The sequence below is a fragment of the Myotis daubentonii genome, chromosome X (assembly GCF_963259705.1).
Source record: "Myotis daubentonii chromosome X, mMyoDau2.1, whole genome shotgun sequence".
NCBI lineage: Eukaryota > Metazoa > Chordata > Mammalia > Chiroptera > Vespertilionidae > Myotis > Myotis daubentonii.
Window position 1 is genome coordinate 129,802,830 of NC_081861.1, and position 15,191 is coordinate 129,818,020.

Genomic DNA, 15,191 nt, shown 5'->3' on the forward strand with positions numbered 1-15,191 from the left:
GTGTGTGTGTGTGTGGGGGGGGAGTATCGCTGTTTTAAGGAATATGCTGCAACTCCTGAAGGAGTGGTTTTGTTCCAGCTGCTTTAAGGAGATGGTCTTTCCTTGCTCACAGAACTTGCTCGAGTTCCTAGGGAAGCGCCTGCCTATTGAGCGTGTGGCCAGGGGTGGGTGGTGGCCCAGAGTCCAAGGCGATGGTCCAGGATAGGGGAGCGAGTTCCCGGAAAGGAACTTGACGCGCAACCTGGGGTCCCAGTTAGGGTGCAGGGGCTGCGCCTGGCTTTTCTTTTCTTTCTTTCTTTCTTTTTTTTTTTTTGGCGGGAGAGCAGATTGTGGGAGGAAAATAAGGAAAAACTGCCCAGGGCTTTCCCGGGCTCGCAGTGTGTGCTCGCGCGGGCTCCCAGCCGGGTCCCCAGCACTGGCTCCGCACGCGGCAGCGGTCAAAGGGCGTGCTCGCGGCAACCGCAGGGCACGCGGACCAGCGGGGGCGGGGCGCCAGTGGCGGTTGCGGGGCATGCGCGGCTCCGCGCGCGGCTTCTCAAACATGGCGGCATCGGTGTGAAGATCTGTGGCTGCTCTCGGGGAATCGGTGACCAGTGTGATTGGAGTTTTGCTCCCTTTGCCAAAGAGACCCTAGGTATGTGGCTATCCCCGGCCCCTTGAGGACCAGACAGGCGGAGCCTCGGAGTCCGGTACCTGGCCGAGTCCGCGGGCGGGCGGGCGGGTGGCCGGGAGCCCTTCGCGGCGGGTCCCGCGCGCGGAACGCCCCCTCAAACGCCTCGCGGGGTCGGGCCTTAGCAGGGCCCTGCACGCCTGTCGCCCACTCTCGGCGGCCTCACCAGCCCCCCCCCATCCCGAGATTAGGGGTTCCCCTGCCCCACGTAGTGCCCTCACCTCAGTCGTGGCGCCCCTCACACTCCCCCGGGGTCCAGTAGCCTGGCCGCTCCCCTCCAGCTGCCCCGGGTCCCAAGCGCGGACGGCACCTTCCCGAGCATCCTCTCGGGGTGCGTGGGGCCGGATCGGGCCCCGGGAGCGCGGATGGGCAGCGGGGCTGACTTTGTGTGCTCGGGGCCGAAACTTGCCTGGTTGCCCTCTGTGGACTTGTGAGGTAACTTTTGGAGTTTGCGAGTGAAATGCCAGCTCGGAAGGATGCGCCTGTGGCGGAGCGCGGGTTTCGGTACTGATGCTTGGTGCCGGTCCGACTTGCGTAGGGGGCTCGTGGCGGCTGGTGTGTGGGGAAGTGAGGGGGGAGGGGGAGCGGAGGAGCTGGAGAGAGCGGAGGAGCTGGCGGGAGCGGAGGAGCTGGCGGGAGCGGAGGAGCTGGCGGGAGCGGAGGAGCAGGGGGGAGCGCCAGTGGCTTGTCTAGGGGGCTTGGAGCAGCCAGCTCTCGGATTACAGGGTAGGTAGCCGGGGTGGGTAGCGGCGTGCGCGGCTCCTGCTCTCCCAGCGTGACGGGTTAGGGACCTTTGCTACCTTGGTTTTGAGACAGCATTCTCGATTTCTCCACCTCGTTAGTGCTGCATCCTAGCGTGACTCTCCAGAGGTAGAATGGTAGGTGAATTTATTAGGTTTTGCGCTTTGAGGTTCTTCGTTGCTTTGAGGGCTGAACTGTAATTGGGATCCTCCTTCCCCAGAATGTTTTGACAGCACAGGTATTTAGGTACAAGTTCCCATTTAAGGCTATTGATTTTTTTTTTAAAAAGAAAGGTTGTAAAACATTTGTCATTCATAGTAACGTGCGATTACAAGTGGAAATTGGCCTCTACTTTGAAGAAATAGATTAGCATTTATGACTTAAGTGTAGGGTGACTTCGGGACATTTCTAGAAAGTGTATTGATAGGTTAGTAGAGGAAACTAAGGCAGAGAAAGTCAGTACTTCATTATGATCGCAGGATTTACAAAATTAAAGTTTTCTTTCCCCAAACCGCTGCAGATACTCCTGCATTTTTAATGATCCCAGAACTATTTATAAATATTTCTGTTTTGAGGACAGAATATTATAAGATGCATAACATTTATGGAGTACAGCTTCCTATGACGAGCAAGTGTATAACAGTAGTTCATAGACATATTTCATTTTTATCAAGAGCAGTGCTTGGGGATGTTCTTCAATAAAGATAATTTTGCCTTCCTTGCTATTCTTTTCTTAATTACTCATTAAATGTATTTCCAAGGGTGATTGTTCTTTTATTCTGTTTGTGGTTTTGTATATTTAAGTGGGAGGAATGTGCAAAATAAGCTTTTGGAAGTTAGTCCAATTGGGATTTCAAGAAAGGAATGAGTATATGAGCACTGACCCCAAGTTTTGTATTTGTTTGGCTATAACTTTATCCATAATCTTCAAAATAGTATGATGGAATTAAAAAAACCAGTCAAACACCATTAAAATGACTGGAATTTTTGAGTATATTTCATATTTATCTCACAACCATATAAGCTTCTTAAAGGTATACACCTGTTTCCTAAGAGAATCTGATTTGTTTTGAAATCGATAGTTTGGAAAAAAAGATTAATGTAACTGAATACATTATAGGTGAGGATGCTTTAAAGCTAAGGGTGTCATAATATGTACAAAAAGCCTTGGAGCCAGTCTTAAAGTGATATGAATTTTTCTCATGAGGTAGTTGGTCAGTCGTTTTGGTTTGCACTTCAATAAGCACATCTTTATTAAGTGCCTGTGCTGTCTGTATGGAGTTCAGTTCAATGTGCATTTACTAGTATTCAGAGGCTGCTATGTGTGCTGGTTTCTGGGTGTTTAAGGCTTCCCATCAGTATTTTATTCCTGAAAAGGTCAAGGTTCTAGCTAAGAAAATTAATATGAATGTCTTTTTATTTCAAGGCAAATTCAGGGATTTTGGTTATAATTCTCTAAATGAAATTCTGGGTGTAGCAGAATTTTCTGACTTATATGATGTTAACTTTATGACTCTTTTGTTCTGATTCTATAGAAGTATACATTTTTATGAGAGATTGTTTTCTGAGTCATATAACATTTAGGGGGAAAAAGGAATGACTGGTATACGTTGAAATCAGAATGTGCTTTGGACATTGGGTATTTTTAATGCTAAAAAAAACCCAAACAACTCTTTACTTCTATGACCAAGTAGTTTAGGCTGTTAACTAGATATTAACTGGCTGATCATTTAGAGCATTTTTTTCCAAGATGTTTCAGAAATCTCTCTGAGCTCAAAAATAACAAATAAGGGTTATGATGGTCAGCTATAAGTCAGATGTGGCTCTCATTTTCTTTTGGGTTTGTTCCTTTTTAGCTGCCTGCCTGTTCCTCCCAGATGCTTCCTATCACCCCTCTTCCTGCCCCTGTTCCCTTTGCTGTTGAAGTCTGTTTCCGCATCATTGAAATGGTCAGGGTAATCCTGCGCTGCCTCACTGAGAAATAATTGATGATATAGTAAAGTGCCTTGAAAAGGCTGAGTAAATACCAAGTCTTTTGAATGAAAATGACGTAGTCCCTTGTTCCATTTAAGGAAGATCCAAGTCACAATTTTAGTTTGAACTCTTGTAGGGTAAGAGAGAGTGGAAGGAGGAGGAAAATTTCACTAGAATGTTTTATTGCCCCTCTCCTTGGGTTAATAGAAATCACTTGTAACTTTAGTAACTGGAACACTGGCAGATGCAAGGGATCTGCTTTGCTTTTTTTTTTTTTTTGCCAGGTAACAGGGTCTGTAACTTCTTTCCTCTCTATTCTCATTCCAGTTGTGAATGGAAATCTGGGGCCATCTCCTCTATTTGCTCCTCTCCCTGGGACTCTCATTGTTTCCTCATAGTCATTTCTAGTTTTTAGGATTTATAAGATATGAACAAAGTGAGCTCTGCCACAGCCATCTATGTTAGAGCCATGAGGCTATGGTGCAAATATTGGTCTGGCATTGCCAGGTGTTTCGTAGTTTGGAATGAGCAAATCAAGCACCCTTAAGAATTTTAGGAACATTTTTAATGTCTGAAAATTACTACACAATACCTTACAATTTGAAGTGATTGTTGATTTCAGGAACCAAAAAAGTGGAAATTTTGAAGATAGCAAATGTTGGTGATTTAGAAAGAAAAGTTTATTCTTCCTTGGCTTGGAGTCTTACTATTTATGATCCTTTTACCTTGGGGAAATAGATGAAAGAAACCACTGCTGTTTATCTTAGATTAAAATGGGTTGGCATAATTTAGTGGTTGAGTTTTCCAGGCTCTAACTTTGGTTATTCTAAGCATAGAAATGGCTTTATTGTAGTGATAACATCTCATTTTTAAAAAGATAGTAGAGATGATGATTCTGAAAGCTGGGTAAGTTGAGAATATTTCAGAAACTAGGATTTGAAATGTGCGTATGTTCTTTGGTTTTCATGAGTAAGGCATTTTTGCTTATTTTGTGTTTATGTTGTCTAATATAACTAAACCTTACCCACCTTAGAAATAATAATACTAGTGTTTTTTGTGATAAGTGATTTCTACTAAACATGTATTCCTAAGTCTTCTTCTTACTTTCATTTTTTGGGCATGTGATGGAAATGTTTTAATGTACGAAACAGGGATATTTTACTGGGTTTAAAGCAAAAGATTTGAGGTTCCTATTAACAGTTTATATGATGGTGCTGTTAACTTAATTTCATACTCATCTGACCTAGGCTAGATGAATTCCTTATTTAGCCAGGGGGTTAAAAAAAAAGAATAAACTTAGTACGAGTAAAGAGCTGGGAAACACTTGAAAATGGAGAGCATTTGATTACCTACTACTTGTGATGTGCATTTATGGCTGTGGCTCTGCCCCTTCCTAAGTTTATAGGAGCAAATTGTTGTAATAGCGGAAAGAGCATGCCCACCTTTTGTGGTAACATGCCATTGTAAACTTCAGAAGGGACAGATATATTGCAATTCTAGGGCATACCTTGAAGATGCTTTCTTTTCTCAAGGAAAGGCTGATGAAGCTCTCTTTGCTTCTTGTCTTTAGAATACATATTTGATTTATCTTAACCTCTGTTTTTCCAGACACAAACAGCTTCATTTGCTTAGTCTCTTAAGCACATGTATTGAGAAGGTTATTTAAAACAAAACAAAACATGTCACTTTTCCCACCTTCCATCATTTTTAGCTGGTTTAAGATTTTGATTATATATTTAGTTTTAAAGTAAGCCGTGAGTGAAACAACTGTTTCTTCTCCAGTTCTCTGGCCTCTGAATACAGTTGTAAACATGTGCCCTTTGCTGTGAAATTGGTCCTTTTATTCTTTTGATAGATTTAAAGTATTATTTGGAGTATGTTTCAATACACTTTCAAGTTATTTGAAATGAAATGACCAGTATCATCTTTATTTTTTATTAACTTGGTAGAGTTTAAGAAATCTGTTCAAATAAACACATTGTCTTTGATGGTTATTAAAAGAAAATATAGTACTCAATAAACACATTTATATATTGCTTGGTTTAGACTAGAAACCCTGATCTGAGATTTTTTGAGGTTGTAGAAATATTTAAGTGGGTAATTTACTGACATACCTGCCTCATGTTTGAAGCATTGTCAGGGATGTTTAGTTTTCTGGTCACTTCAGATTGTGTTTTATTGCATGCTTTTCTGCAGTCTGTTGTCTAGCAGGAATTTTTGTTGTCATAATTTCCATTATTTCTTGTAGGGCTGGTGTTAGAAATCATAAATCTAGACTGCTGTGATAATAGGGGACAGGCTGTAACTTGACCCAGTTCTTTTGTCAAAATGTCACATGGAGAACTGCCTGTAGTAAATTGACATGCCCTGCTATTAAGTCCAGTCTTCTGCAAATGTTAGTGGGCAGCAGATCCTTGGACAAATAGCCTGTGGCTGTGCTTTAAAACTTTAGGAATTGACAATTAGAAACATGGATTTTGGCAACCCTTAACGTATCTTTCATTGATCTGTTTTCTGATATAACATACTTCTTTTTTTTTTTATTGCTTAAAGTATTACAAAGGGTATTACATATGTATCCATTTTATCCCCCCGCCCTAGACAGTCCCCTAGCCTCCCCTATCACCCAGTGTCTTATGTCCATTGGTTATGCTTATATGCATGCATACAAGTCCTTTAGTTGATCTCTTACCCCCCTACCTCCTGCCCCCCAACCCTCCCCGGCCTTCCCGCTGCAGTTTGACAATCTGTTTGAGGCAGCTCTGCCTCTGTATCTATTATTGTTCAAAAGTTTATAATGGTCTCTATTGTCCATGAATGAGTGAGATCATGTGGTATTTTTCCTTTATTGACTGGCTTATTTCACTTAGCATAATGCTCTCCAGTTCCATCCATGACGTTGCAAATGGTAAGAGTTCCTTCCTTTTTACAGCAGCATAGTATTCCATCGTGTAGATGTACCACAGTTTTCTAATCCATTCATCTACTGATGGGCACTTAGGCTGTTTCCAGATCTTAGCTATGGTGAATTGTGCTGCTATGAACATAGGGGTGGATATATCCTTTCTGATTGGTGTTTCTGGTTTCTTGGGATATATTCCTAGAAGTGGGATCACAGGGTCAAATGGGAGTTCCATTTTCAGTTTTTTAAGGAAACTCCATACTGTCTTCCATAGTGGCTGCACCAGTCTGCATTCCCACCAGCAGTGCACAAGTGTTCCTTTTTCTCCACATCCTCTCCAGCACTTGTCGTTTGTTGATTTGTTGATGATAGCCAGTCTGACAGGTGTGAGATGGTACCTCATTGTTGTTTTGATTTGCATCTCTCGGATGATTAGTGACTTTGAGCATGTTTTCATATGTCTCTTGGCTTTCTGAATGTCCTCTTTTGAAAGGTGTCTATTTAGGTCCTTTGCCCATTTTTTGATTGGATTGTTTATCTTCCTTTTGTTAAGTTGTATGAGTTCCCTATAAATTTTGGAGATTAGGCCCTTATCAGATATGTCATTGGCAAATATGTTTTCCCACACAGTGGGTTTTCTCGTTGTTTTGTTGATGGTTTCTTTTGCTGTGCAGAAGCTTTTTATTTTGATGTAGTCCCATTTGTTCATTTTTTCTTTAGTTTCAAGTGCCCTAGGAGCTGTATCAGTGAAGAAATTGCTTCGGCATATGTCTGAGATTTTCTTGCCTTTGGATTCTTCTAGAATTTTTATGGTATCCTGTCGTACATTTAAGTCCTTTATCCATTTTGAGTTTATTTTTGTGTATGGTGTAAGTTGGTGGTCTAGTTTCATTTTCTTGCATATATCTGTCCAATTTTCTCAACACCATTTATTGAAGAGACTATCTTGGCTCCATTGTATATAACATACTTCTTAACTAAATGAATAGCTTTCACATAAATTATTTTAAAATTGTAGGTATTAATTATTTTAACTTGTAGGCTACCATTGTTAGATAAATTAAAAATTCTTCAAAATAGTTTTTTCTCCCCTTGGGCTTGTTTGACACAGAAAAAGATTAATTTCTAATGTGTTGTAGTCAATTTAAGTAAAGCATAATTAAAATTGCTCCTCTAGAAACCTTAGTTTCTCCAGAAGGCTTGATTTGATAAATGCTACCAAAAATCTTCATTCTTAATATTGATTATACACAACTCAGGGATGAAAATTTATTCTTAAAGGCAATCACAACATTAAAGTTTAGTTGTTTTCTCATTATGTTTATGCATCTATCAGAAAATGGGAATTTTACAAATATATTTTTATTCAATTCAGAGAGGAAGGGGGAGAGAGAGAGAGATAGCAACATCAATGATAAGAGGGAATCATTGATTGGCTTTCCTCTGCATGCCCCACACTGGGATTGAACCTGCAATCCCAGCATGTGCCCTGAGCCAGAGTCAAATTGTGACCTCCTGGTTCATAGGTCAGTGCTCAACCACTGAGCCACACCAGCCGGGCAGAAAATGGGAAATTTGATTATTTACTTGAATGGATTAAGTAGTTACTTGTGAAATCTTTATATATATATATATATATATATATATATATATATATATATATATTTTATTGATTTTTTTACAGAGAGGAAGGGAGAGAGATAGAGAGCTAGAAACATCGATGAGAGAGAAACATCGATCAGCTGCCTCCTGCACATCTCCTACTGGGGATATGCCCGCAACCCAGGTACATGTCCTTGACCGGAATCGAACCTGGGACCTTTCAGTCCGCAGGCCAACGCTCTATCTACTGAGCCAAACCGGTTTCGGCGTACTTGTGAAATCTTAAAGTGATGAATCATGCCCAATTTAACAAATTATATATGGCTGTACAATGGATATATATACTTTTCTGTCCTTTATTAGGATAACCACCATTACCAGAAGCAAATTTTAGTTAAAACAGCCAGCTAAAGGTAGGACAACCAGGGAATAACACATGCCTGAGGCTCAAAGAGGAGAGGTGTCAGGAATGAGGGGTGACCTATCACAGAGGGCTCCTGAAGTGTCAAGGGGATTGACACCAAAATGGGTGCTGATGTCTGGGAAGTAACTGAAGCCTTGGAAGCAGATATAGGCGAAGAGGGAAGGTAGAGGCCAGATTGCAGAAAGTGAGGTATCACAGCAACTCTTTGTATTATGGGTGTTATCATATTTATTACCAAAACCCTGGTGATCATCTGGAAACGATTAGTCTGGTAAATATATAATATAGTCGAGAGTCTTTTCTACAACAATAAAAATTGATGTTATCTCTATAAAAAAAGACCCCGAATAGCTTCAGCAATCCTGAGAAAGAACAAAGTAGGTGGGATCTCAATACCAGATATCAAACTGTATTACAAAGCCACTGTTCTTAAAACAGCTTGGTACTGGCACAGGAACAGACATATAGATCAATGGAATAGAATAGAGACCCCAGAAATCGACCCAAACCACTATGCCCAATTAATATTCGACAAAGGAGGCAAGAGCATACAATGGAGTCAAGACAGTCTTTTCAATAAATGGTGTTGGGAAAATTGGACAGATACATGCAAAAGGATGAAACTAGATCACCAACTCACACCATACACAAAAATAAACTCAAAATTGCCGAGACCGGTTTGGCTCAGTGGATAGAGTGTCAGCCTGTGGACTGAGAGGTCCCGGGTTCGATTCCGGTCAAGGGCATGTACCTGGGTTGCGGGCACAGGATGTGGAAGAGGCAGCTGATCGATGTTTCTCTCTCATCGATGTTTCTAACTCTCTCTGTCTCTCTCCCTTCCTCTCTGTGAAAAATCAATAAAATATATTAAAAAAAAATAAACTCAAAATGGATAAAAGACTTAAACGTAAGACGGGAAACCATAAAAATACTAGAGGAATCCACAGGCAGCGAAATCGCAAACATATGCCGAAGAAATTTCTTCTCTGATAATGCTCCTAGGGCAATGGAAACTAAAGAGAAAATAAACAAATGGGACTACATCAAAATAAAAAGCTTTTGCACAGCAAAGGAAACCATCAACAAAACAACAAGAAGACCCACTACATGGGAGAACATATTTGCCAATGATACCACCGATAAGGGTTTAATTTCCAACATTTACAGGGATCTCATGAAACTTAACAAAAGGAAGATAAACAATCCAATAAAAAAATGGGCAACGGACCTAGATAGACACTTTTCGAAAGAGGACATACAGAAGGCCGAAAGACATATGAAAACCTGCTCAAAGTCACTAATTATACGAGAGATGCAAATCAAAATGACAATGCGTTATCATCTCACACCTGTCAGACTGGCTATCATCAACAAATCAACAAACAAGTGTTGGAGAGGATGTGGAGAAAAAGGAACCCTTCTGCACTGCTGGTGGGAATGAAGACTGGTGCAGCCACTGTGGAGAACAGTATGGAGCTACCTCAGAAGACTAAAAATGGAACTCCCATTTGACCCAGTGATCCCACTACTAGGAATATATCCCAAGAAACCAGAAACGCCAATCAGAAAGGATATATGCACCCCTATGTTCATAGCAGCGCAATTCACCATAGCTAAGATTTGGAAACAGCCTAAGTGCCCATCAGCAGATGAGTGGATTAGAAAACTTTGGTACATATACACAATGGAATACTATGCTGCGGTAAAAAAAAAAGGAACTCTTGCCTTTTGCAACAGCATGGATGGAACTGGAGAGCATTATGCTAAGTGAAATAAGCCAGTCAGAGAAAGATAAATACCACATGATCTCACTCATTTGTGGATTATAGAGAACAACATAGACTGCTGAAAAGGGACAGACCCAAAGACTGAGAAAACAGCGATCAGGCTATCAATCCCCAGAAGGAAAATAGGGGAGGGCGGGGGTAAGGGGAAGAGATCAACTGAAGGACTTGTATACATGTATATAAGCCAAACCAATGGACATGGACAACAGGGGGATGGGAGCATGAGTTTGTGTGTGGGGGGGCGGTTGGGGGTTAATGGGGGGGATGAGGACACATTTGTAATACCTTAACTAATAATAAAAAAAGAAAAAAAATTGATGTTATCTCAATTTAAGGTCACTTTACTTTTTCAAATATGTGGGTTTTAATATCTGCAAAATGGGAGGCTCAGTGAATAAGTCTAATACTTAATGTTTAAGTTTGGACATTATTCCCACTTATGGGACTTCTGTCTGAGAAATATAGCAGCAAACCTTGCTGTTAGTATGGGAACACATTTATTTCTTTTTCAGCTCAACATCTGCGTTTAGTTTATTTTTATGTTCTCTCAGGTTGATTTGCTGTAATTTCATCTATTTTATAACATCTGAAATACAAAAGGCCCTGGGAAATTTCTTGCTTGTCAAACTTGTTTTAGTTTCTGTTCTTGTCATCCTTATTGACTCTTCAGGTAGTAGTCTCTAATTAGAGACTCAAGGTATATTACCTTATTTTCAAAACAAAACAAAAAAGGGAAGGAAAAACAAAAACCTCAAACAAGCAAATAATGGAAGGATTCTGTATTCTTAGAATTATAGACTCATTAACTTTAGTCCTTTAAAAACGGTCTTTCTAAAAAAACACTAGAATTTTCTCTAGAATCAGATAGGTGCAACTAGGAATTTTAGGTTTAATAATTCCACTATTAATTTACTGTTTACATTGTTTAATTGTATTGAGAAAATGGTTTAAAACAATGCATGACTTTTCAAACCATTAAAAAATTTATCTTTGTTGTTGAAAGTATTACAGATGTCTCCTTCTCTCCCCCCTCCATTAACACCCTTCACCCACTCCTGATCCCCCAGGCCTTCACTGCTCTATTGACTGAGGAATTTCAGAGGGAAGGGGGAAGGGGAAGCGGGAAGATATTAACCAAAAAACTTATATGCATATATGGATAACCCATGGATAAAGCATTTTTAGGTCTTAAATCTATGACAAGATACAGTAAGCAAAACAAATGTTTTTTTTTTTTTTTTTTTTTTTTGGTAAAAGATTACAGGTTATCTATGCTTGGTTAAAGCCTGCTAGATTTAGTGTAACTGCACTTTTGGTAAAGGAAATTTAAATGTCAGGCATTATAAAAGAGTACTAACCTAAGACCCTGGGGGGCTTACCAGTATTTATATTCAGAGTGCTTTTTTTTAAAATGCAGTGAAGTTGCTCCTTATATGCATTTAGCGAAGCAACTTCCCTTTATGGTGGTAAAAACAAAACAAAGCTTTTAATTTTTTTTCACCAAAAATTTCTCTGCTATGTAACATTGAACATTATTCTGGGGGCTTTATTTGAGACTTAAAGTGCTGAAACAGCTCAAAGTATGTTGAGAACAAAGTTAAGCTTTTCTACAGTTTCCTCTGGGGCTTCACTTTAAACGAACTTTAAAAAGGCATTTATTATTTTCCAATTCTCATTTTAGCTAGAAATGTTGGCTTTAAAATTTATAATATAGGCAGAATTTCATTTGAAGATTATGACATATGAAATATGGAAAATTTATTTTTGAGTGGTTCTCCCTGGCTGGTATTCCTAAGTGATTAGAGCAGGGGTGGCAAACTTTTTGACTCTAGGGCCACAATGGGTTCTTAAACTGGACCGGAGGGCCGGAACAAAAGCATGGATGGAGTGTTTGTGTGAACTTATATAAATTCAGAGTAAACATCATTACATAAAAGGTCTTTTTTTTCAATAGTTTTATTCATTTCAAACAGGCAGGATCTGGCCTGCGGGCCGTAGTTTGCCCACGGCTGGATTAGAGTGTCAGCTCTCACACCAAAAGGAGGAGAGGTTGAGGGTTTGATTACTGGTTAGAGGCATGTGCCTGGGTTGCAAGTTCCATCCCTGCCCCTGGTTGGGGAGTGTGAGGGAGGCAACTAATCGATGTGTCTCTCTCACATCGATGTTTCTCTCCCACTGTCTCTAAACACACACACACACACACACACACACACACACACACACACACAGAAAACCAAAAATCAATGGGAAAAAAATATTCTCAGGTGAGAATTAAAAACAAAAAAAAAAGAGTGGTTTAAATGTGTATTATATATGGATTTACATATGTGATTTTTAAAAATTGAAAGGATATATACTAGATGGTTAACAGCAGGTATTACTGTTTGATGGTGGGATTACAGAAGGTCCCTCCCCACCCCCGTTTTACTTAACTGTATTTTGACTTTTGGGGGATGATGAATATGTAAAAAAGAAGAAAAAAAAAACATTCTAGTTACTAGGGATTCACAAAGGCTTCTTTGGTTCATAAAGGGCCAAAATCTATTTTCAGTACTCACCAACCCTAAAAGAATTATATTCGTGAATAATTATACCTCAAAGTCACAGGGTGATAAGTTTCTTTGAGCTTTTGCTAGAATACATAAATTTTCTGGTAATGCTGGTTAGTAGATGGCGGTTGCTTTCTTTGGTAACTACATGTCTGGGCAATATATATATATTTATATATATCCTAGAGGCCTGGTGCACAAAAACTTGTGCACTGGGGGTGGGGGGGAGGCGAGGGTCCCTCAGCCCAGCCTGTGCCCTCTCGCAGTCTGGGACCCCTCTGGAGATAACGACCTGCTGGCTTAGGCCTGCTCCCCGGTGGCAGAGGGCAGGCCTAATCCCTAGGTGCAGCCCTTGGTCGGGCTCAGAGCAGGGCTGATTGGGGAGTTGGGGCGCCGCCCCCTGTCATGCACAGAACAGGGCTGATTGGGAGGTTGCGATGCCACCCTCAGTCACGCTTAGGGTAGGGCCAATTGGGGGGTTGGGGCACCGCCACTGTCACACTCAAGGCAGGGTAGAGGGGGAGGTTGCGGCACCACCCTCTGTCACGCACAGAGCAGGGCCAGTCAGGGGTTGGGGCGCTGCTCCTTGTCACGCACAGAGCAGGGCCGATCAGGGGGTTGGGGAGCACCCCCTGTCACGCACAGAGCAGGGTCGATCAGGGGGGTTGGGGAGCTCCCCCCTGTCACGCACAGAGCAGGGCCCATCGGGGTTGGGGAGCTCCCCCCTGTCACTCACAGAGTAGGGCCGATAGGGGAGTTTGGGAACCGCCCCCTGTCACACACACAGCAGGGCCAATCAGGGGGTTGGGGCGCCGTCCTCTATCACCCACAGAGCAGGGCCGATCAGGGGTTTGGGGCGCCGCCACTCTCACACTCAGGGCAGGGCCGATGGAGAGGTTATGGCCCTACCCCATCACACACAGAGCAGGGCCCGTGGCGGAGGGGTTGGGGCGCCGCACCCCGTCACACACAGAGCAGGGCCCGTGGGGGGGGCCATTGGGGCGCTGCACCCTGTCACACACAGAGCCGGAGGGTGATCAGGGGGTTGGGAAGCTCCCCCCTATCAGGCACAGAACAGGGCCGATCAGGGGGTTGGGGTGCCTTCCCCTGTCAGGAACAGAGCAGGGCCCATAGGGAGGTTGTGGCCCCGCCCCCTGTCACACACAGAGCCGCAGGGCGATCAGCGGGTTTGGGCGCTGCCCCCTGTCACGCTGATCCAGGTGCCGGGAGGCCTCTCGGCTCCGCTGATCCCGGTGCTGGGAGGCATATTACCCTTTTACTATATAGAATAGAGGCCTGGTGCATGGGTGGGGGCTGGCTGGTTTGCCCTGAAGGGTGTCCTGGATCAGGGTAGGGGTCCCCACTGGGGTGCCTGGCCAGCCTGGATGAGGGGATGATGGCTGTTTGCAGCTGGTCACACACCCTTCAAGGTCGGGGTCCCCACTGGGGTGCCTGGCCAGCCTGGATGAGGGGATGATGACTGTTTGCATCTGGTCACACACCCTTCAGGGTCGGGGTCCCCACTGGGGTGCCTGGCCAGACTGGGTGAGGGGCTGAAGGCTGTTTTCAGGCTGGGACTGAAGCTCCCAACTGCTCCGTTTTTTCTTTTTTTTCATTCTGGGCCAGCTTTAGCTCTGGCTCCAGCTCTGAGGCCTCTGCTGCTGAAAGCAGGTATCTGGTTTGTTTCGGTTCTATAATCGAAACAATGTATAACTTCAGGTCTGAGATCCCGGCCAGCTGAAAGCAGGTTTCTGGAGTTTTGTTTAGCTTCTATATTTGTTACAATGTTTCTTAAACTGCAGGCTCGGAGGCCAGCAAGGCAGGTGGGGAACATTGGAGTCCTCCGTCACTGAAGCAAGCAAGCCTCATGTTAGTTTCAAGCTACCTTGCTGCAGGCCGCCATCTTGGCTGGCAGTTAATTTGCATATCTTGCTGATTAGCCAATGGGAAGGGTAGTGGTCGTACACCAATTAACATGTTTCTCTTTTATTAGATCGGATATAAATATATATATATATATATATATATATATATATATATATATATATATATATATTACTGCTTAATTTAAGAGTTACTTAAACTTAGCATTTCTGTTTTTTTAAATCTTTCTTTGTGGAGAGATTACAGATTTCTTCCCCCCACCCCCGCTTTTTACCTCTTCCCCCCCACCTCCCAGTTCCCACCCCATCCAAGGCTTTCATCACCCTATTATCTGTGCCCATGGACAATGCATATATACATATAAATTCTTTGGTTAATTGCTTCCTGCTCACTCTCCCCCCTTCCCTCTGAGATTCATCAGTCTGTTCCATGTTTTCATACTTCTGGTCCTATTTTATTGTGTTCATTAGATGCCACATATAAGTGAGATCATGTGATATTTGTCTTTCTTTGACTAGCTTTTTTGCTTAATCATCTCCAGCTCCATCCATCTTATCTCAGAAGGTAAGAGGGCCTCCTTTATTACAGCTGTATAGTATTCCATGTGTAAATGCACAACTTTTTTTTTTAGATCTATTCATCTAAATGTATTAGGATG

The 15,191-nt window shown here is 42.4% G+C and overlaps 1 protein-coding gene across 5 annotated transcripts in view; it reads left to right on the plus strand.

Annotated features, from left to right (window-relative positions):
- The first annotated feature begins 497 nt into the window (after positions 1-497).
- Positions 498-15,191, plus strand: part of SCML2 (Scm polycomb group protein like 2) — a 108,051-nt gene continuing 93,357 nt past the window's right edge. For all 5 annotated transcript variants that reach the window (XM_059680521.1, XM_059680523.1, XM_059680524.1 and 2 more), the window contains exon 1: positions 498-634. The gene's annotated coding sequence lies outside the window, so the exon portion shown is untranslated. The remainder of the gene's footprint in view (positions 635-15,191) is intronic.